This window comes from Formica exsecta, unplaced genomic scaffold (assembly GCF_003651465.1).
Source record: "Formica exsecta isolate Colony F162 unplaced genomic scaffold, ASM365146v1 scaffold1093, whole genome shotgun sequence".
Classification (NCBI taxonomy): Eukaryota; Metazoa; Arthropoda; class Insecta; order Hymenoptera; family Formicidae; genus Formica; species Formica exsecta.
This window is the reverse complement of record NW_021848432.1, coordinates 47,941-70,092: the sequence shown is the minus strand read 5'-3', so window position 1 is coordinate 70,092 and position 22,152 is coordinate 47,941. Positions and strand designations below refer to the sequence as shown.

At 35.9% G+C, this 22,152-nt stretch overlaps 1 protein-coding gene across 1 annotated transcript in view; it reads right to left on the bottom strand.

Moving 5' to 3' along the window:
- The window catches only part of LOC115235273 (bromodomain adjacent to zinc finger domain protein 2B-like), a 90,838-nt gene extending 69,065 nt beyond the window's left edge, over nucleotides 1-21,773 (bottom strand). Inside the window, 1 exon segment of the mRNA XM_029806941.1 lies at nucleotides 21,533-21,773. The gene's annotated coding sequence lies outside the window, so the exon portion shown is untranslated.
- Nucleotides 21,774-22,152: the final 379 nt, after the last annotated feature.

Genomic DNA, 22,152 nt, shown 5'->3' with positions numbered 1-22,152 from the left:
GCCGAGTCAATGTTAGCGTTGCTTGCGCCACCGTTGCAAAGTCGCTATGCGGTGTGTCGCGTCTACACACCATCGCATTTCGACAGAAATTATGATCGGTATGACGGATATCGCCCAAACGCGTGTGTATCTAACTAAAACAATTCTGCAGCACGTTGTGCTGTCTTTAGCACACGGAGAGCGATATAGTTATATCTCTTTAAACGCTGATACTTAATTTTTTTTTTACGATCCACTTGCGCGAAGCAACATCGACGTGCGATCGCGCTCGCTCGTGGATTATTTGTGGTTTTAGCATAACGTAGATTTTTTTCTTTTTTAACGAATGATTGCTGTTGTACAGGTAATGTACTGACAATAAATCGATATTACTCTTGTAGATCGAACAGGATTATCGTCGAACCTTTTAATTTTTAAATATGTATACACACAAATCTATAATTAAACCAAAATATTAATAATATAATGATAATCTTATTGAATGACATTTCAGCGAAAGTCATTCAATAAGAACAAAAGATAAGCCCCCATTGTCGTTAAAAGTCAAAAAAAATAAATACTAAAATATATACTATATATTATATATTATGCTCTATATATCGCGTATATATTTTACATATGTATTATACATTTATCAATCTAAGAAAAAAATAACTAAACTTTCTCTAAAAAAATGTGAATGTGTGTATTAACATTGATATTATTCAACGAGCTATCAGAGAAAATAGCCTACCGCGTTGAAATCCATATATAACCGCGTTCTGGATATATAATCCATATGTTTTACCTTATAAATTAAATTACCTCAAACCTGGAAACGGCAAGATAGTGTATCTTCACGTAATATTACACTCAAAAAAATGTCTTGCTGATATAGGTAGATTTCTAGGTGTCACGACATAAATATATAATATTTATATTCTTATACAGTAGAGAATCTATACACAATTTTCTCTCTCGGGAATTGCACGGTAACATAAATTTTCAATAATCCAAATAATTGTACTCCGTCACAATCTGAATGCATACATTCAAATATAAGAAGATTAGAAGATTATACAAATTTTATCATTTATGTACCTCAGTTAATTTTGCGCACCCAGAAAATTTTTGCTGTAGTTGCAATACCACTTTTTTGAGTGTATAATATAACGGGATAGTATTCTAATCTCTAGAAACTCGAGCAAGAGAAATATTTCGAAATTTCGCGAAAGCCACATTTCAGTTTACATTTACGCATTAACTCTCTGCCAAAATCCTCCTCTTTGTATTACTTGTCGATGAACGTAAAATGTATACATTTGACACGCAGTGAATAATGTCCCCCACAAATCCTTTGGCAACTTGTGACACTAAAATATTATGTACGCTCATATAAAAATAAATAAATATATAATTTCCCTTGCACGTAGGCAAAAAAGAATCTTTTGAAGAAAAAAACACGATGTCATTAGAGCCGAGAATTCGCCGTTATCTTACATCATTTTATGCGCTTCAGCTTTCTCTACGTGTTCGTGAATAATCAATAATCTGTTGTGCAATTAATTACGTGCACCCTGACACGACCTTTAGTTTTCTTCATCGTGCGGAAGGCGCGATTTGCTCCCGGTGACGCGGATTAAAGACTCGAGACTCAATGGCTCGCTCGACCTCGGCCGATTTTATCTGTGCCGGGGGCATTAATTCATTAATTAACGAGGAAGGTTCTTATCTGCCAACGTTGATAACGACGGCCGAGAGCCTCGACCTAGCACAATCGAGCGTAGAAAGGCGGCCAATCCGTGGAAAAGCCACATCGTGCCTACTCCGGCGATATCAAGCGCTTCAATTGTATTCATAATTCATGAATAACGCTTGTCACCCAAACGTCAATCACGCACATACATATGCGTGAATATTTAAATTATCGGTATCGTTCGCAGTAACGATTATTTTTATTGGTAAACCGCGACACAAAACGTCAGAATATTAATCGTTCACCGTTCACTTTTCTCACAGTATCTCTCGTAAATTATAATATATATGAATTGTACATTATATCGATTTCATTACTTGTGTGTATTATAGATCCAAGAAAACAGCTCATTTCATTTTACTTTAAACGGAAAAATATGAACTAAGGTATGACTAAACATCGATGGTGCATTGAAAAAAGAATATTGCACAATTCTATCAGTCTCCTCTGTAATTAAGAACACGCCTTTATATATGTATATGCGTCTCGTCGATGCTCATCAAAGCAGAACACAATTATCGCGTCCATTTCTGAGCACATATTATATATATTATTATATATATAAAATTTTTGTATTAGTATATATATATATATAATGTAGAATAATAATTATCTTTGATTATCGATCATTTTGGACATACTGCATTTTGTTAAATTATAGTTGAGCACAAAATGACGAATGGAAACACGAAATGGCCATTTGCCACTTTTAACTGTTGATACAGACAATTGAATATCATCAGCCACTATCTATTGATTATCATGACCATTGTGGCATACCTTGCCCATCGTTCATCTATTCATGTACCAATTGTTATGTCAAAAACGAAAAACCACAAATGTATTCTAATGTTATATATTAAATGTAGAATATGTAATCATTATAATTTCTGCCAATTGCACCTAATGGCGTATTCTTAATAAATAATTATACCTTTAAAAAATTAGTATTTACCATTAAAACTATATAAATATTTTATTAGTATATCTTAAAATATTTGCGTTATGAATTCTTTTCAAACTTGTTAATTTCGCTTTGATTAGGCCGTTTTCATTTAGCTTGCCATATCTGCAGTGTCATATCATGTACTATATAAGATTAATGTCTACATTCATGTAATATATCAAATTTGATAATATTTAAGAAAAAGGAAGCTCCTCGAAAAAAAAGGCAGATGAAGTTCAACGACCTTTTGAGAAAGCGCCTGTAAATTACGGCTTGTAACGAGAGTCAGCGGAACTGACTGAGTCATCGATATATAGTAACTTTACGTACGCACGTATGTGTACTCGCCACTATTACAGTTTCATTCACAAGCATTGGCGCGTTCTTACGCGCTGACGCACCGCACACACGAATAGGAGCCTGCTCGCCATGAACGTATATAGAATGGGGCAGTAAACTATGCATTTGATAAATAAGTCTTTTTTCGATCGTTTGTGAATTTGTGTAGTGACACATGTACACGCGCGATAGAATAAAACAGTTACTCTGAAAAATTTCTTCGTATACTTATATATTTACCCTATTTTTAATAAATGCATATTTTCAAAATAATAATGCAGAATTCAAAATATCTTTTAAAAAAACGTTTTCTAACGAAATCTTTGACATTAAATATAATTTCAAAGAAATGATAAATTTCGTGAATTCTGTTTATATAGGGTGTTTTTTAATAAGTGAGAAGTATTGCAATGGTGGATTCAGGACACAAAAATAAAAATAAAAGTTCATATAAACATAAGTTTCCGAGTTACAACCTATTTTATTTTCCAATAGAATTAAGATAGTATACTTGAATATCGGTTTGATGTTTATCTTAGATTTAAAGGACTTAAGGTCTTTTGCTAATCTGTAAATATAAACACGTGTTATTTATATTGTAAGTGGTACGGTTCGTATCTTGTGCTCAATGAAAGTAAGGTATTCGTATCGTACGTTAGTACTATTAACGCAGCAATAGTTTAAGTGAAAATTCTGGCTTGGTCAAACAATGAAATGGCAGACATGCATCTCATGTATGGATTAGTCTGTATTCAAGTTAGAGATGGTCATTTTGACCACTTCCTGTAATTTTAACTATCTTAATTCTGTTGAAAAATAAAACAATAAACATACCCTGTATATCATAACACATAATGATTCTACAATATTAATAATACTTTTTAACACATTTTTATTCGCTTCTTGGTACTCTCAATGAAATAATATGAGTAAACAGAAATGCCACTTTCAATAATTTTCATTACTGAAGATACGATATACGTTGATATGCAACTTTACTTATGCGCACATTGCCAAATTTAATTTCACTCCTCTGTTCAAAGGCTTCTATCATACGGTTAATTAACGTGGCAAACATTTCGCGATACGTATGCACAAAGTGCACGTACATTGCCATTACGGCGTAAGCATAAACGTACACACGCGAGCTCTCGTGTGCGAGAGAGACTGGGAGAAGAAAATACATAACCCTTTATTTTATGCGCCACCAACAGCTGCACGTGCATATGTATGCGTGCGTGTACACATACACGTGCACTCACCGATCCGAGTATTATTCACTGTTTTATATATAAACACAACGATATAGACACGTCGATGCACGTATATATGTACACATATATACGACGTATGTTTATATACGACCTTCTCCATGTACATCGATATCTAGGTCAATGTCTTCTCCGAGAGTGGCAATTTCGATCCACAATTTGACATACGAGCGTGATTTTTTCGCGTACTTCGCGTTCTCGTTATCAAGAGACTTTGATTTTGATGCATTTTCGAAAGATCTATTTCTTCAATATATAGAGGATATATGTATACTCATCCCGTTTCTCTATGAAATTTTAGCGATAAATTTTAATAAATCTAAAATTAATCTTTATTTAGCAGAAAGAAATGTCGAAGCAGCAAGGTAGTTTTCGTTTTATAAGTAATTAAGGATTTCGGCTGTACAATAGTAGCAAAAAACTACCAAAATAAAAAAATCCGGAGTATAAAAAGAGTTAAAGTATCACAAAATAATATAGTTTTTAACGTCTTCGTAAAAGAAAATAATTTCGTTGGCAATGCTTTTTTCTTGTCATATTTGTCAATAGGTGCTACAATACGCGATTTTCCATAAAAATCAATACTAACTTTAAATTTAAATAATTTCCAAACCGTTAAAAGAATAACAATGTTAAGAGAATTGTGCTTGGGTTTTGCATAGATACTCAAAAGAAATAGTAAAACAGTCTACGAAATTTTCATGCTTTCGTCAATGTTTTGATATATGACACATACATCCTTAATGAATAGCTTTTCATACACGAATCATGCTTCAAATTTAAATAATACAATAATATAATCCAAATTGGCAATGCGATTCAAATCTTATTAAAGTTGCAAAAATAAATAATAATATAAAAAAAATATACAATATTTCAGGTAAGTAAGTCTTGAAATTGAAAATGATTTCATGAACCACAAATTCATTGTAACACATGTTAACGTGTGTTAACCAATTTATGTGAAATGTATAAACATCCAGTAATAGTTAATAATTGGATAATTCATAACAGAGCGAATAAGAATTATTGTGCGGGGAAGAATATCGGCATGATTTTTCTGATATGAATGGTAATATCAAATTGCGCAATAATATCAATTACGATTCACGGCTGCTAATTACTCTTGTAAGTTCCTGTGTAATACCGCAGCACATTTCCATGAAATACTCCGTTCATTTAATTATGCAACGACAATGCTTTTTTCTCTCTGCCGCAATTGACTGTCATTATCGATGTAGTTAAACAGTCATAATAATGCGCATGAATTTATTTCGCGTGAAACATCTCTAATGTAGCCTATCCAGACAGTAGTTACGTATCTCTTTCCTCTCTCAACGCATTAATGTAATAATAAATCATCGATATTTTCGGGATTTCGTTAAAAAGCTTTTCGTTGTTAGCCCGAATAGAATTATGCAAAAAATATTACGCGGGAATCTTCTTCATCTTGTATAATATTCTATTCTATATGCTGCACAGGCAAATCGTGTTTTAGCAAAAATGTTATAATATTACTGTCATTGCTCCCGTTATCATGTCATCTCATGTTAATGTCAAAAAATGCACACATAATTACCGTAATATTAAATTTAAATAAAAAAATGAATAAGAGCAACATAATAAAAAATAAAACTTCTAAAACGAAATAAGAGGGAGAAAATATAGCGCATTAAAGCAGTAAATTAAATGAAAATTAGATTTTAGTAGAAAAAAAATGAACTACAATCTCGAAAAAAAATATCTTTTCGTTTATCAAACACGTTTATTACCATACATTTTGTTTAGTCATGAATAGATTCAACTTAATTCACTTTTTGCCGGTGACGGTTTTTATCCGTCTCTGTGAAATTTATAACCATAGCTCTCTCTTTTTACCCCACAGGCACTTTGCATATAAAATCGTAACAATGCTCGGAAATGTAGTTCGCGCGCGTGGTAGCAATCATACGGAATAATATATGCGTTGTGTATGATACATCGAGCAACGAGCGTTTAAGTACTCATATTAATTAATGAGTGAATTAATTTTGCGAGCAACATCTTCGATACATCATACAACCGCGACGAGCCGAGCGGAGAATAGCTGGCGCAATCGAGCAATGGTTGCGATTGAGTAATGTGGGTGAAGGCTAATGGCCGACCTCAAAGTTTTAATCGACAATTTTCGCGAAACACCGCAACATGCCGCTTATATCTGTCGCAGTATATAATCGACAGATGATTTTTCCTTGAGCAAGTCTATTTCAAAGCAAGATTAACCTCCGTTCATCCATAATAAAAAAAAAAAAAATAATGAACTTTAAAAATCGTTGCATTTATCTATTCGATGTTTTTTTTATTTATGACAAAATAGATGCTAATATATATATTCAATACGCAGAGAAAATAATTAATAATATTCGATAATAAAAGCAATCACAGCATTAAATTTTTATCCTATCTTTTCCCATTTATCTCATTAAATCAAATCAATATTAAATCAATAGTATAATAAAACGTTACAGTTTGAATGGTAACAACTGTTATTCAAAAAAATTGCACGATATCTTCTACATACCGATGCGCTTCCTCTCTTTGTGTTTCTGTAAATAAATAAATAATTAAGAATAGCGACCGCAATACATCAAAACAAAATTTAATGACGATGAAAAAAATAATCTTGTTTGTCTGAAAATCATTATGTTCCACGTTTTAAATTCAGATGTAACGAGAAAGGCGGGTTTTCAGGAGAAAAAACGCGTCTCTTTCAATCCTTTGAATCTTGCGAGGTTTCGCACCTGCACGCATGTTCCAATTCTCAGAGTCGCACGGCCTAGATTTGGCTCCGTTACGTTCATTTCTGCAATAATCCTTGCTCCGTTAAGTTCTTGCCGCGTTCGATTGGCGATTCATCGACACTAACAATCGCATCCTCGATAGCAATCACAGATAGAATAAAAGATTATAAAAAAATTTTCAAAGTTTATAAAAAAATCCCTCTCGAAGATTATAAAAGATCAACTAACAAACAAAAGATCAACGCAAGCCGGTCATAGATAAAGATAATAAAAAACGTCAATAACAATAGATATGATTGAAAATAGTTTTTATCAAAGAATTTCAAAAACTGAATAGCATTTATCTTTTAACACAGAGATGTGGAAATTGAGAATTTAATTTCTCTGCATGTGTAAAAGCAGCACAGTGCAGTTAATGAACAATTAAATGCGTAACAGTTAATTTATATTATTATTTTATCGTACAACTCTTTCGATTATTTAATAAAATACATATGAAAAAAATAAAAAAGATATCGTTAATCTCTTTTATATCTTTCTCTCCCATTCATGCGTAGATTTAATTATTAATATCTAATTATCGTAAATCTTTAATAAAATTTATCAAATAATATTTGATGGACGCGTCTATAATCATTGCAATTTTTATACAATTAATGCCGGTTTATTTGAATAGGGCCGAGATAGGTCATTTTTAATCTTACATTGATTCGTGTCTCAGTCCTAATGTTTCGTTGTGGGATATTTCGCAAGGAAACATTGCTAATATTGTACTGGCACAATAACAGCACGGCGAGTCGCAGTTGGCTATTCAGTTAGAAACCGGAAACCGGGCTCCCCCGCCGAGGCAAGACGAAACGAAATTGGCGGAAGTTACGCAGCGAAAACGCCTCAGCGCCGTCGGCCATAAATCAGCCCCTGCTTCTTCTCCTTTCCTCGTCTTCTGCTCCCAACCGCATGCACCTTTCGGTCTCTTTCTCTTTCTCACTCATACGAATACTATATCTCTTTCGATCTCTCTTTCTCTCTTTTTCTCATTCTCCGTAAACCCGTAGAGACGTATCCATTTATTCGACGGGACGATCGATCACCAACCAGGCGATCGCACGAACAGAGAAAGAGGAACTAGCGCCAGCGCGACTCACGGCCCTTGATATGTGCGCCAATATTCTTAATATTCATAAACCAATACTGATGATTATTCAACGGATGCAAATGCTGTTTGCATTTGTTGCTTGCGTTGTGCGCGGACGGAAAAAAAACGACGGCCACGCTTTCGACGTTAATAACTATATGCCGACAATCGCGAGTGCGAAGCAGGCGCGTGATATGTGCCGATGAAATAAGGACGAAGAGAATATTGCGGATAATATATAATAACAACGATTGTAATATATGTATATGTATATACGTCGCCACACAAGAGAAATAACACGCGTAAATTTTTATACAATAAAATATGTAAAAAAAAAAACTATACTTCAACTCTCCTTGTACTGGACATGAAGGATTACATGCATGAGAATGAATTATACGTACCAGTTGAAAAATTTGTGTTAAATTTAACAGATATCACATGTCCCAAACGGTCCACACAAATTTTTGCGTTGATTTAACATAATATGGATATGTTAAATGGTGACACTAATACTATGTTAATATTTTAACACAAAAAAATAAATGCAAACCTCAAAGTAATTTGAAATTAATTTTGTGTAAAATCAACATATTTTTAATGATAAATTAACTTGGAAAAATGTTATTGATGGTCTGTAGTCACTCTTACTCCTATTGTAGAGTAAATCAACATTTTTATTATGTAAATTTTGACAGATAAATCTTGTCACATTGTGTGATTTTTACATCTTTTTTCACTTGTTTTAATAATTAAAGATTTGAGTTCAATTAATACAACAGCAATATGTTAAATTAATATATGAATCTATTATTAAATATTTAACACGAAAATTTTAACCGGCACATTTTTTAACAAAAAAACACAAATTTTCCAACACTTTATATATATATATTATATATATAACATTCGTCACTTTCGCGTCTTAAACTCGAAATCGTTCGTGAGAGTCGATCAAACATTGAAAGTGATCCTAACTCTTGATTCTAGCGGAAAGTTTCAGACCTAGCTGACGATTTCAAAGCACTTGGATTATATTAAGCGAATCTCCCGATGAGAATTTCAATCTTGAGAACGCCCACACGTATAAAATTCGATTCGAGATGGTTAAAGATGAATTTTGTGAATGTTTGCGCTCAATCGCTCACCGTCAGGTAACCGATTGCGTCACCGCGTCTAAAATATGTTCGGCCGATTATGTGAGTATATAACGCGCGGAATCTTTTCCTCTCTCTAGACGGGAAGACAAAGGGAGCCGCTCGCGCGCGCTGATCTTTGCAGCCTGGAACACGTGTTCAAGGCCCATCCCTCTAATAGCCCCATAAAGATCGACGAGGCTCTACGAGACGATTCATTATCCTTCGCCCGATAAATCTCGACTCTCGACGAGCGTCCCGTATAAACAAAAATGAAAGTCGCGGTAAAAGTTTTTTTTATCAAAGTGTACACACAAAGCGGTGGCGGGAAACGTTGTGTTCCGATTTTGAGCTACAGACGCGCGTTTTAGGAACCTTTTGAAACTTTCGCCATTTAATTAAGTGCGGAAATTCGGTTTATTGTAATTTCGCCTTTGTTCGCAGATTTAATGACATTGCAAATTCCTGTACAAGCATAAAGCGGGGAAAAGCAAGTGTTTCAGCAATTCCATGCAGAAATACGACAGTCACGTGTTTCTATTAAAATTTGCAATTTTATCGTTTTAGCAGATAACCACTATTGTGGGAGGAATGTAGATGTAAAAATTATATCAGAAGCACAGTTTTCTTGCAGATAATGTAGGATATTATAAAATAAAATATTTAAAAATATGAATAAACATTATTTAATATTGAAGCGGCAAATAATTGTTATACAGTATTGTATTGATTTTTATCAAATATTAATTTTCTTACATCCATCGAGAATAGCGCGACGGGATGCTGTTACTGTTCCAGATTGTATACTCGACTGTGAGAGAGCAAGATGTCGATCGCACTCGCGTACACATTAAAGTCACGCATTGTGCAGAAAGTTCAGGCGTGAGTTTGGCCAACTTCTCAATATTATATGTATGTAGCAGACGTAACTACTTCGAAAACAATGTTTAAGCGTCAGATAGTTATCGTACAAGGTCCTCGTAAAGCGAATAGACTGTCACTCGATAATTGTCGATATAATCAATAATATATGCCACTTGTAGCAGAGAAAAAATATGAAAAAAAGAACATGTTTAGCAAGAGCGTCAATAATTCTTACTCGATATACGAATTTCGATTGAAAAAAAAAAAAAGTCGATTTATAATACCGAATACATTATTATATTATTGTAACTAGTCATCTACTTCGAATGTATAAATATCAATTTTGTCACATTCGCGGGACGCGTCAGTAATGTTGATCGCACACAAGAATCAGTGTCATATACTTATCTGAAGCGTGATATTGATGCCAGACACGTGGCTTATTCTCTTATTACCAATAACATAGCAATACGAAACGCGAAGTAACTGTTCAAAAAAAAAAAAAAAAAGTTTTTTTTCTCCGGAACATGCGTAATAATATCCTTGAAATTACTTATGTCATTAAAGAAAGTTCTTCCTAAAATATATATACGCGCACTTAATAATTATAAAGCGCCGTAATTACGCTATGTACGCGCACAGTACAGTGAAGAGTCTGGAGCTTGGGTCGTTGCTGCCTCGTTTTCCCTAACATCGAGGCGACCGTCTCGTTTAATTAAGGAATGTGTTAACTGATAAGTACAGATGAGTGAGAGCTATTGCACATCAGCGCGTGCGCGTCTATATTGCTTTTACGAGCAATGACGCGGCGTGCTGCTTCGTTGAAACGAAAATTACTGAAAATAGCAGAAAGATTAAAAAAAAAAAAAAAAGATTAAATAAATTTAATATCAAAGATTAATAAATTTATTGTAAATTTAATATATTATTTTCTATCCAATTTTATTAATCAAAGATATATATTGTAGAAGAAATTAAGATTTAGACTGAATATAGAAATGCAATTTTTTTTTTACCTTGATATCTTTGCTAATTGGATGTAAAAGATAATTAGAAATAAGAATTAAAATCTTTTTCTACAAGCGCGCGTAAAACACATTTTCAGCTTATAAAAAAAAAAAAAAAATACATATATGTTTCTTAATTGTTCTTTAAAACCACAGATGAGAGAGAAATGAGAGTTAATAACTCGGCGCACATTTCCCCCTTTTTCGCGTCGCTTCTGAAACACCCCGTATAATCGGCCCACTTTTACGCGGCGATGGTGGGCGTTGATGCATCGCTGACGTTTATTTTACTTTTTCGCGTGCTTAACGCGGCTACATTGCAACAATGTGCTCGATAAAATTCTGCGCCAGTCTACGCTCCGCTTATCCGCGAGAGCAAGAATCTTCCGTGCGAGCAACGCGCAATTTTTCATGCGCACGTGCAAGGATGTGAGCCTTACGTCACGCACATATTACGCGGCGAGAAAAAGGAAAATGCATACGTATGTATACGTACATGTGTATGCATCGGTGGTATAATTTCGCATCGTTCCTCTATCTACCTGCTACGAAGAACAAGTAGCGGCTTTGCATGCCGCCTACCTCTCATGTCAGTCAACAAAGATCGCGTTTCAATGGTTTCGACGCTTTCAATAATTTTTAACGGCGTGCGTATCTCGTCGACTCTTCAATCTTTTGCAAATTATCAAACAGAATTTTGAATAATATACTGATATAAATCAAGAATAATTACAAAAAACAGTGATATCCCATTAAAAATACCTCACAAAGGTAAAAAAAAATACGCCGAGTACATATCTAAAAAATAACTTATAAAGTTTTCCCCTAAATCAGACAGAATTTTGAAAATCGACGGTCCACCGAAGGGAGATTTCGTAAGCTGTAATATGAGCAATTTGGTTTCGATCGTTACCAATGTGACGATATGAAGAACTTCGTGATTTTCATATAAAATGATAAAATGTATCACAAAGAGCGTATGAGTCGAGTAGATATCGAGAAATTGAAAGATTTATATGTTTATACAGGGTGTCTAGTCAAATCTTGTAAATAAATTCCCTGATCTTCCAAGCATTTTCGTTCAAAAAATTCCAGGTAAAGAGAATATTTTAGAGACTTCTTTGATCAATTTTCTAAAATAAGTTTTTTTGATTGTATGCGTTTTCTAAAGTTTTTCACTCATATGAAGGGAAAATACAAAGCTACTTAAGTTTTAAATGTTAGATTTGAAAATGTACTGAAAAAAAACTGAATAGCTTTCGTAAAATAAACATTTTTCACTTGCATAACATTTTCATTTTTTTATTACTAAAACACAATAAAGAATATTTATTGCATATTTAATATATATAGACAGAGAGAGATAGATACATATTCATAATATATTTTAAACACATAATTTATAGTTTGGCTTATTACCTATATCCTATAATATAAGAGCAAAATTATCAAAGAAAGAATTATCAAAGAAAGAATTTAAAAAAGAAATTCCCCGAATTCCAATAAAATTCCACGAGAATTCCCTGATTTTTCAAGATACAAAAGAAATCTCTGAGAATTCCAAGATTTCCCTTGTTTTCCAGATAATAGACACCCTGTTATAGTATTATATCTTGTCAGACATCAATTCATTGAATTTGGAATCGCCACGCAATATATCTAGCGAGAAAAATTTCATTGAAATCTTCTTACACGATTAATACATGAACGTGTGTGTTGAACTTTTCAATAATATAATTGGCGGCATTTTAGGTGTATGATGCAAAAAAGGGCCAAGAAAAATAAATTCTTAAACCCACTCTTCCGCGAGTGCTCGTTTTTTCCTCTCGGGACGCAGATCAAAGATCGATTCTCGCAATCATATTCGCTAAATATTTACTTTGCATCCCGCTCTTATTTCAACGCAAATTTAATAACGCCATATCCGAGATTTATTTTTCCGCACGTTTTACAAGAAACTTTGTTTATTATTAAATACACGCGCACATATATACGACACATAAAGGACTTACTCCGAATGACTTTGTCGCATCGTAACCGCTCCCTTCTGATTGTTTATGGCCTTTTCTCTCGTTGAACGATGATATCACTCGGAACGCGATGTCGGTTTACCGGGAATAATTTTCGACGCGACGATAACGCGTCATTTTCGAGGCTCGGATTCGGCTCAGCTCGGCAACGGCGGTGACGAATCGGTGCCGGCGGCACTAAGAGGAGCAGGAGGAGGAGGGCAACCGACATTTTCGAGACAAAAGTCGTTCAGCGAGCCGGGTTGGCCTTCGCCGAGTCAGGTAGCAGCTGGAAGGACTCGCACGCAGCGCGCCGTGCAACGCGGCCATATTATACGCGCGTAAAGAGGACATATATGTGTGAGAAAATGTATATATATATATATGTATATATAACTCGCGCGGCCCGATATAATTCGGACTTATCCGTCCGGCTGATACTTCCAACGCCGGTATCTCGACTTTCGTTGCGGCAGATCGATACCAGAAACCGGGGTGGGGCATTGTCGTGCTCCCCTTCCTCCTTCTCCTGCCCTGTCCTTTCCGCTGTCTCTCCGTCCCGCCCGCTGCTGCTGGTTGACGGCCGCGACGAGGGTCCTGACGCCGTAGGATCGTTGATGCTTAAGGCGATTTTACACGGGGCGCTTTTTGACGAGAAGACTCGCAGATGTAAGGAAAACCGAGGATTGAAAACGGTATTCAATAAAGCCTATCTTTGATGTTACAGGCAAATCAATAATCTCTATAGGTATACTGCTATCAATCTATTATAATTACTTCCAATTTATAAAATAATTTTCATAGATAAAATCGTACATAAAATCGATCGCTATCGGATAATCTATTACTGACAGTACACGTCTAAATAAAAACTCCTTCGTGTCGCGGATGATTCATCTGGCATGATCGTCATCGTCAAGGAACGAGAGCCGTGTAAATTCGCCTTTACGTGGCTACGTTTGCCTTTGTATATGTGTGCGTGCATGCATGCGTGGCCGGAGGCCGCCCGTGCGCGCGCCACGTGAACAAAAACAAGCGGCGCTCTCTTCAACGAACGAACGCGATCGAGGTGGAGCACGGTTAACGTAAGGCTTCTGCTAAACGTCGTTTCGAATACGTCCTAGAAGGCTGGATTCTTCGCGGTTCTTTCTCTCGACTTCGACCTTCGTCTTCATCGCTAAATCGAGACTAGTCCCGAGAAAAAGGCATCCCGTCGGCTTACGCCCCATTTCTCGTTTCCTAATTGATAACTAGGAACTTTTAAACGTAATTTTCGACGCGAGCTGATTAGAAATCTCAATACTATTTTCTGAATGGACGATATCGAGCATGACTGGACACGTGCAAAATGGCGAAACGTTCAATATTCTATTCCAATAAAATGTTATTAAAACCAAATATTACTCAAATTTTTTTTTTCAGTCATCGAAAACAAAAACCATTTAGAGTAAAAGTTTATCCCAAAAATTCTTATTTATTGAGAAAAATATATTCGACACCATTAATATATATTAATATATACGTACGTAAATGAAAATATTACTATTTCAGATAAATCAACACAGAAAATATATTAAAAAGGAGCTAGAATATAATTTGTTAAATATTCATCGAAATACCACGTGCAACGAGAATTTATTTTCGACATATTTGGAGAATAAATTTGTTCGTGAAATTTTATTGTCCTAATATGAGCGAATTATTGCGTTCTTTTCTACGTTTCATTCGCACGAACAAACTCTCTGCAAAACAATTAAAGCCGATAATGTAAAAATTTACATTGTAAAAATCTTTCATTCATACGCGTACATATCTTCGCAATTAAAATCAATCGTAAATTATTCCTTGGACCTTTTTTACATCCGCAGTTTATCGTGCGCGTTAAGAATATGCACGGTAAGCAAAACCTTTATTATTAAAAATATTATACATGCATCGGATCTCTCATTAAATTATTCAAATTGCGCATTAAAGTTACGCATCAATCACTGCTTGTAAAAAGCTCAACGCGCATTCAGCATATGTTACTTGAATTTATATTAAGCCGATCACAGAGACGAGTAAATGAAAGTTGGAAGATTGCAAATCTATATTTTGAAGAAAATTTAAATCGTTTACATTTAAATAATAAATATTCAAAAGATATTTATTTAAATCCGAATCTATTATATTCTTTCGTTTGCATAAAAATGTATAATCGATTTTTTCTGCAATCGACTATATAAATAACGTTAGAATTGGTCAGGTTAACAAATGGAGAATAAGATGACTGAGAAGAGAGAGATATGCAAACTCCATATATTTTTCATGAAAAACAAGCTCTATCCATGCGAAATTTGATTTAACAGCAATTTAATGTAAAGCGACACAATTCTCACAACGATTAAGGGTCATTTACAACATGGATAATTATACAATGGTGGACAAAGTGTGCTTAAAGAATCCCAAGAAACGCGAAAGCGGTGAATTTAATCAAACTTTTCGTTCTCGCTTCTACCTCGAAACGCAATTAATGTGAGTTAGCACTTTCTCCCACCCACCCCCGCTTTCAAGCGATGTGTCGCGGGTCACGCGAGCACGCGAAAGCCGGCGCGTCACTACATTGCAAAAACGCAAAACCGTCACACTGTCGGTGCCGTGCACCGGAGTTCGCCACGCGATGTTAAGCGATGCACACAACGAAACGTGAAAATAAAATGTGAGGCTAACAGGCTAAGGAAGAAATTGCATTTCGATCCGGATTTCGAGCGTATTCCGAAATAGTGAGCGAAGAGAAAGGATCGTTTTCATCGTGTCATCATTGCTCACCAACGACAAAACGAAAATTCAGATATACGCGGCGGAATATGAATGATAGATTTAAAGACTAACAATAAGGGGAAAATTGTGTGTCTGATAGACCAAAATGATGCAAACACCGTATCTTATGGCGCAATAACAGCACATTATATTTTTTTTTTTTCTCATATTCTTCGATCTTGGTTTATTCTTGCAATACACAAATGCTAATCAGGATGTCTACTCAAATCTTGTAAAAAAATTTCCTGATCTTTTACATATTTTTATTTAAAATTCCAGGTAAAGAGAATATTTTAATTAGATTTCTTAGTGCAATTTTTAAAATTAGATTTTTTCTTGTATGTTTTTCTAATATTTTTCATTCATACGAAGGAAAAATACAGGACCACTTAAGTTTCAAGTAAAAGATTTGCAAATGTGTTGAAACAAAATTGAAGAGCTTTTAGATAAGTAGATAAACATTTTTCACTCGCATAACATTTTGATTTTTGTATTACTAAAAATTGCAATAAAGAATATGTAGGTACTCTGTATATCAAGCGATGCGACGTTCAATATTTCGTTAAGACATATATATAAATAGAGACGGATATACTACTCAAATCTTGTAAAAAAATTTCCTGATCTTTTACATATTTTTATTTAAAATTCCAGGTAAAGAGAATATTTTAATTAGATTTCTTAGTGCAATTTTTAAAATTAGATTTTTTCTTGTATGTTTTTCTAATATTTTTCATTCATACGAAGGAAAAATACAGGACCACTTAAGTTTCAAGTAAAAGATTTGCAAATGTGTTGAAACAAAATTTAAGAGCTTTTAGATAAGTAGATAAACATTTTTCACTCGCATAACATTTTGATTTTTGTATTACTAAAAATTGCAATAAAGAATATGTAGATACTGTATATCAAGCGATGCGACGTTCAATATTTCGTTAAGACATATATATAAATAGAGACGGATATATATTTATAATATATTTTAAACACTTTATTTTTACAATTTAGATTATCGGCGGATTATCGATTGCTTATAGTATAAGATCAAAATTATCGAAGAGAGAATTTTTGAAGAAACCCCGAATCCCAATAAAATTCCATGAGAATTCCCTGACTTTTCTAGGCACAAAAGAAATTCCTGAGAATTCCAAGTTCTCCATATTTTTCCAGAAAGTAGAGACCCTGCTGATCATTTTTTACAACGCGCCGAAAATTGCTCGCCCGTCATTTCACATTTCGCGACAGCTAATTCTAAATAATTGTGTGTTGTGTTTCTCCTCCGCCTACCCATCGTGAATACGAACGAGATGGACGATGACCGTTCGTAATATCGAAAACGCGACTGCGGCATTATCGCCTCGGGCGATTACGTGAAAGCACCAGCGGCAACTTTCGTGCCGCGTTTATGGCGTTTATGCCGTTTATGAGAGAAGTTCGTCGAACGCAGAATTACGCGCACTGAGCGTTACGCGCCATTCCCCGCGTGTTTCCCTCGCGACGCGCGCACGCGAGGTATGCTGCAAACGGCCGTTAAATCATAACCGTAATGGAGGGTATTGCATTACGGCCGAAATGCACTTCGGTAAGCGGTCGCGATTTTTATTCGCGTTTGGCCGTTTTCGAGGCTGAGGCCGAGGCCGAGATAGAGGCAGACACCGGCCTCGTTGGCAGTTAACGGAATTCTCAGCACACAGATCCGATATTTTTCTTCCTATTGCGGTAGCGGTACGATTCTGAATTTTCAGGAAAAGAAAATCTAATTAAAGGAATTTTCGGAATTACGAAATTACCGAACGCTTCGAAACATAAAAAAAAAGATTCATCCGATGAATACGAAGCTTCCTCGCATTTAAGCGCATATTTTGAGTTTCCTGACACTCAAAAAAGTGGTATTGCAACTACAGCAAAAATTTTCTGGGTGCGCAAAATTAACTGAGGTACATAAATGATTAGCAAATACTGTGATATCGCATATGTTTCGCATTTAATCAATCTAAGTGACAGAGACAGAATTTATATCTGAACTGTTTGTGAAATTTAGAAAGAATGTTTTTCTGTGGCGCCTATCCATGTTAAGGTCAATCGTACTTGTTATAAAGTTTGGCTGTGGTAGACAGAAAAAATTAGCGGCAAGAAACAAATGAATATATAATCCTCACGTCTAACATATTTGTATAACGCGCTCAATCTATCTAGCTCTTTTAAACAATTTTTCTCAATTTTTCGATGCTGCAGTTATAATTGGCAGTTATATTTCTCACAAAGATCGTTCTGTAGTATCGAAACTCATATTTATCCAATGCAGTGATTAACATTTGGCAATGGGACCTAAATTTTCTAGAAGATATTATTAGAATGTTGCTGCTATAAATTCTATATGTAACAGACAATATTCTAACAGATACAAAAAATAGCGATAAAGTTTTGTCGTGACACCTAGAAATCTACCTATATCAGCAAGACATTTTTTTGAGTGGACATATTATCGATGCAGAAAACAATATGCAAAATAAATTTAAAAAGTTTAAATAAATAATGAAAAAATATGGTACTCTTTAGCGTTTTTAGCATTTCTGTTCTTTGATTCGCGCACCTATTTGGGAACGATGCAGTCTCGTCGCGGGCTTCTGGGTTGCACTAGAGAGGAGGTCAAAGACCGCGGCAGACGTTACAAGCCGTTCGAGGTTCAGCGCGACGTGCACCTCCAGGTGCATCGCGAGTATTCTTGTCGCGAAATTATCCGCGACAAGTCACGGCGCCCTCGTCCCGATTTTACGGCATTGGCGATCCTGCCTGATGAACGTATCGGGAAAAATCTTTTCGCTCGCAAAAATGGTCTTCCCGAAATACGCGGAATGCTCGATTCATTCAAAATCGGAAACGAAAATGCGAAAATGCGAAAATCTATGCGAGGATGCACGAATGTTATTCGATTATCGGCTTTAGTCGTTAAACTTTCTCAATGCTTCGTCCATAATGTAATTAAAAATATAAAGTATTCATGATAATATGAATAAGGCCCTTATTATAAATTCAGGGTTTCTATCCAAAGCGTGTAAAGAAATTTTCTGATTTTTCAGGTAATTTTTTCAAAATTCCAGGTAAAATTAGAGAATTTTTAGATGAAACTTTTTAAAATAAATTTTTTTTTTTTGTACATTTTCTAATGCTTTTCACTCATATAAAGGAGAAATAAACCACTTAAATTTTAAATATTAAATTGATAAATGTACTGAAAAAAACTGGATGATTTTTGTAAGATAAGCATTTTTCATTTGCATAATATTTTCATTTTCCATCATTAATTGTAAGAATTACAATAAAAAATGTGTACTCAGTATCGTATATTCAGTATTTTTTGCTATGACGATGAACATATCATATAATCAAAGAGAGAGAGAGATATATATATTTATAATATATTTGTTACATACTATTCATGTTATATATGTTTATAATATATTTGAAACGTATTATCTACAATCATTGGCTAATCAGATTGCCGATGCTTGCAATATAGGAACAAAATAATCAAAGAGAGAATTTTTGAAAAAAATTCCCTGAGTTTGAATAAAATTCTATGAGAATTCCCTGATTTTTCAAGGTAAAAACGAAATCCTTGAGAATTCCAGGTTTTCTAGGTTTTTCCAGAGAGTAGACACTCTGTAAAGTATATAAAATCCACATCGTGCGAGCTTTTAACTTCGAAATACAAATTTCGCGGTTTTTGATGAAACGCGAGTTTTAAAAGCTATAAATAGTAGACGTAGTATCTATATTTACACGCGAATATCCGCGCGGAACACATTCGCGTGCAAATTATTAACAGTGGAATAAATTCACGCGAAGGAAATCAATGATAGAATATAATTGTCAAAAATGAACGGAGTATATTCTTGTAGAATATTTCGCTTTATGTAACACACATCTACGCGTTGATATATACGCTCGTCGACGAACGCGAGTGAAAACAAATCAAGCGCAACTTTTCTTTGCGGCAGAAGAGTTAAAAGGAAGATAAAAGCGAGTGATACTTACTAATGCGCGGTTAATTAAATTGGTGTAGTGTGCTTGGGCTGCTAAAGTGCAACAGGTTGTGTGTTAAGCTCTAATGTTCTTCAGGGAGGGGGGGGAGGGAATGATTTATGTTTCCAATTGACATAAGTCGGCATTATGTGATATACTCTCGTTATTTGTATCAAGCAAATTTGTATTAATTTGTTGCGTTTGTCGACACGATTAAAAATTATATACCACGTGGAACGCAATAACGCATTCGCGAAACTATTTCGAATCGATTGCCATGTGAAAATTCATCGTATCGCGACCGGAAACGATGTGTCACATTGATAATTAAAGCACCGAGTTGTGCTTATATAAAAGGTAACGTATAATCTTTGTCGACTTCTTTCGACACGGAGTATACGGTAGGCGCGCGCGGAATTTCGTAATTCCCCGGTTTTTAAACAGATATCAAGCAAATGTACGATTCGGCGGTAACATTAAGAACACACGGGGAGATTAAAGAGGGAGATAACACGGAACTCGTTTTCACCAAAGTCCGAAACTTTCTGTACACTGGCCAAACACAGTGTGTTTCTGGCATGCCGAAATTATCATCACAGGTTGTCATCATCGTTAAAAATTTTATTAATAATTACGTTATATTCATTACACGTTCGTTTTAAATTGTTGTTAAACACTCTACTCGTGCAAAGAATGAGCCTTTGTCGCGCTCAATTTCGAAACCCAACTTTCGATTCGTCAACATCTCAATCGTTTTCTATTGCCCGCATTCGTAGTTCGCAAACACTTGGCTTAATTAATTCAGAGGGACTATCGACGATGTATCGTCTCGACATCTCCGCGTTCCCGGGAAAGATCCGCTCCAATTCGTTCGGAGGAACGAACCGAAGAGACACCCCGTATACATGGAGAGAGCGCAGGCACTGCCGGTTTACTCGACGGTTAGCACACGTACCGGTTGGCAGCCGGCAAAGAACGGCCCGTGGCGCAGTCGTATAAAGATTCCACCGACTGAAAACGAACCGGCACGACGACTGACGGTGCGGTGCGGCTCGACGCGACGCGGTTAATCGTGTGCGCCGCGTATCCGTTTACGCTTCGTGCGTGTCGCGTCGCCTCGCGTCCTGTCTCTCGCTCCTCTTTTCCGTTTCTTTCTTTTTTTTCACCCCACGGTTCTCTCCTCGTGCCCTTCGTTCTTCCTCCCGCCCTCCATCCCCGCCTTTCGTCTCCTTACGTCCGATGTCGATGCACGTTGGCGCGAGCATATACGGGGTGTCCCCGAATTACGACGGATTTCCATTATGGGCTATGAACGCCGAGAAAGCGATTGGCGACAATAATCGTGAAGTAGAGGCATGAGCGATGGAAAATTGAACTTTGACGTATTGAATTTCGGGAATATGGATGACAGACACGAGTATTCGTGCATCAATTCGTTTCACGAGAATTCGCAATTCTTCCGTATCACGAATAACATTATCTTACCTGCAAAAATTCACTTTACTCGAAACAAATAGAAACACGTGTGCTCGATCAGGAATAGATCGTAACATGATGCCCGGCGATTAAATCTTTTATAAAGGATCTCCAATTCCGTCAAAGAGATGAACAAAGGCGAAGAGAACACTCGCTGACCAAGACACTTCGTGTCCCGCACATACACGCATAAGAGACACTCGCGCACCAAAGATAGAAAAAAAAGAATATACGCAGGCACGCACGCGTGGAGAGCGATATCTTTCGAGCCAAGCCCAGCGTCCAAGGTGCGTCACGCTCGGAAATATGCGTGCCTTCCGTCTCACCAAGTACCGGTGCTGCTATATGCACGCGCGTGTAACCGACTTTGCCACTCGATCGGACTCCAACACGAACTCGGAATTAAGGGACACCGTACTAAAGCCTCTCTAAGGGCGCGCACGAGGGAGAAAAAGGGTCTCGTGGGGAGGAGAAGGAGAAGGAAGAGGAGAGATGGTAGAGAAAGGAGGGGGACACACGTTAGAACGCCCGACGTGTGTGTGCCGTGGTGAACTGGCGGACCTGCGGATTATTTTGTGAGCGAGAAGTTCGATCGAGCCTACCATCGTCTTCCCCCACTTTCCCCCCCC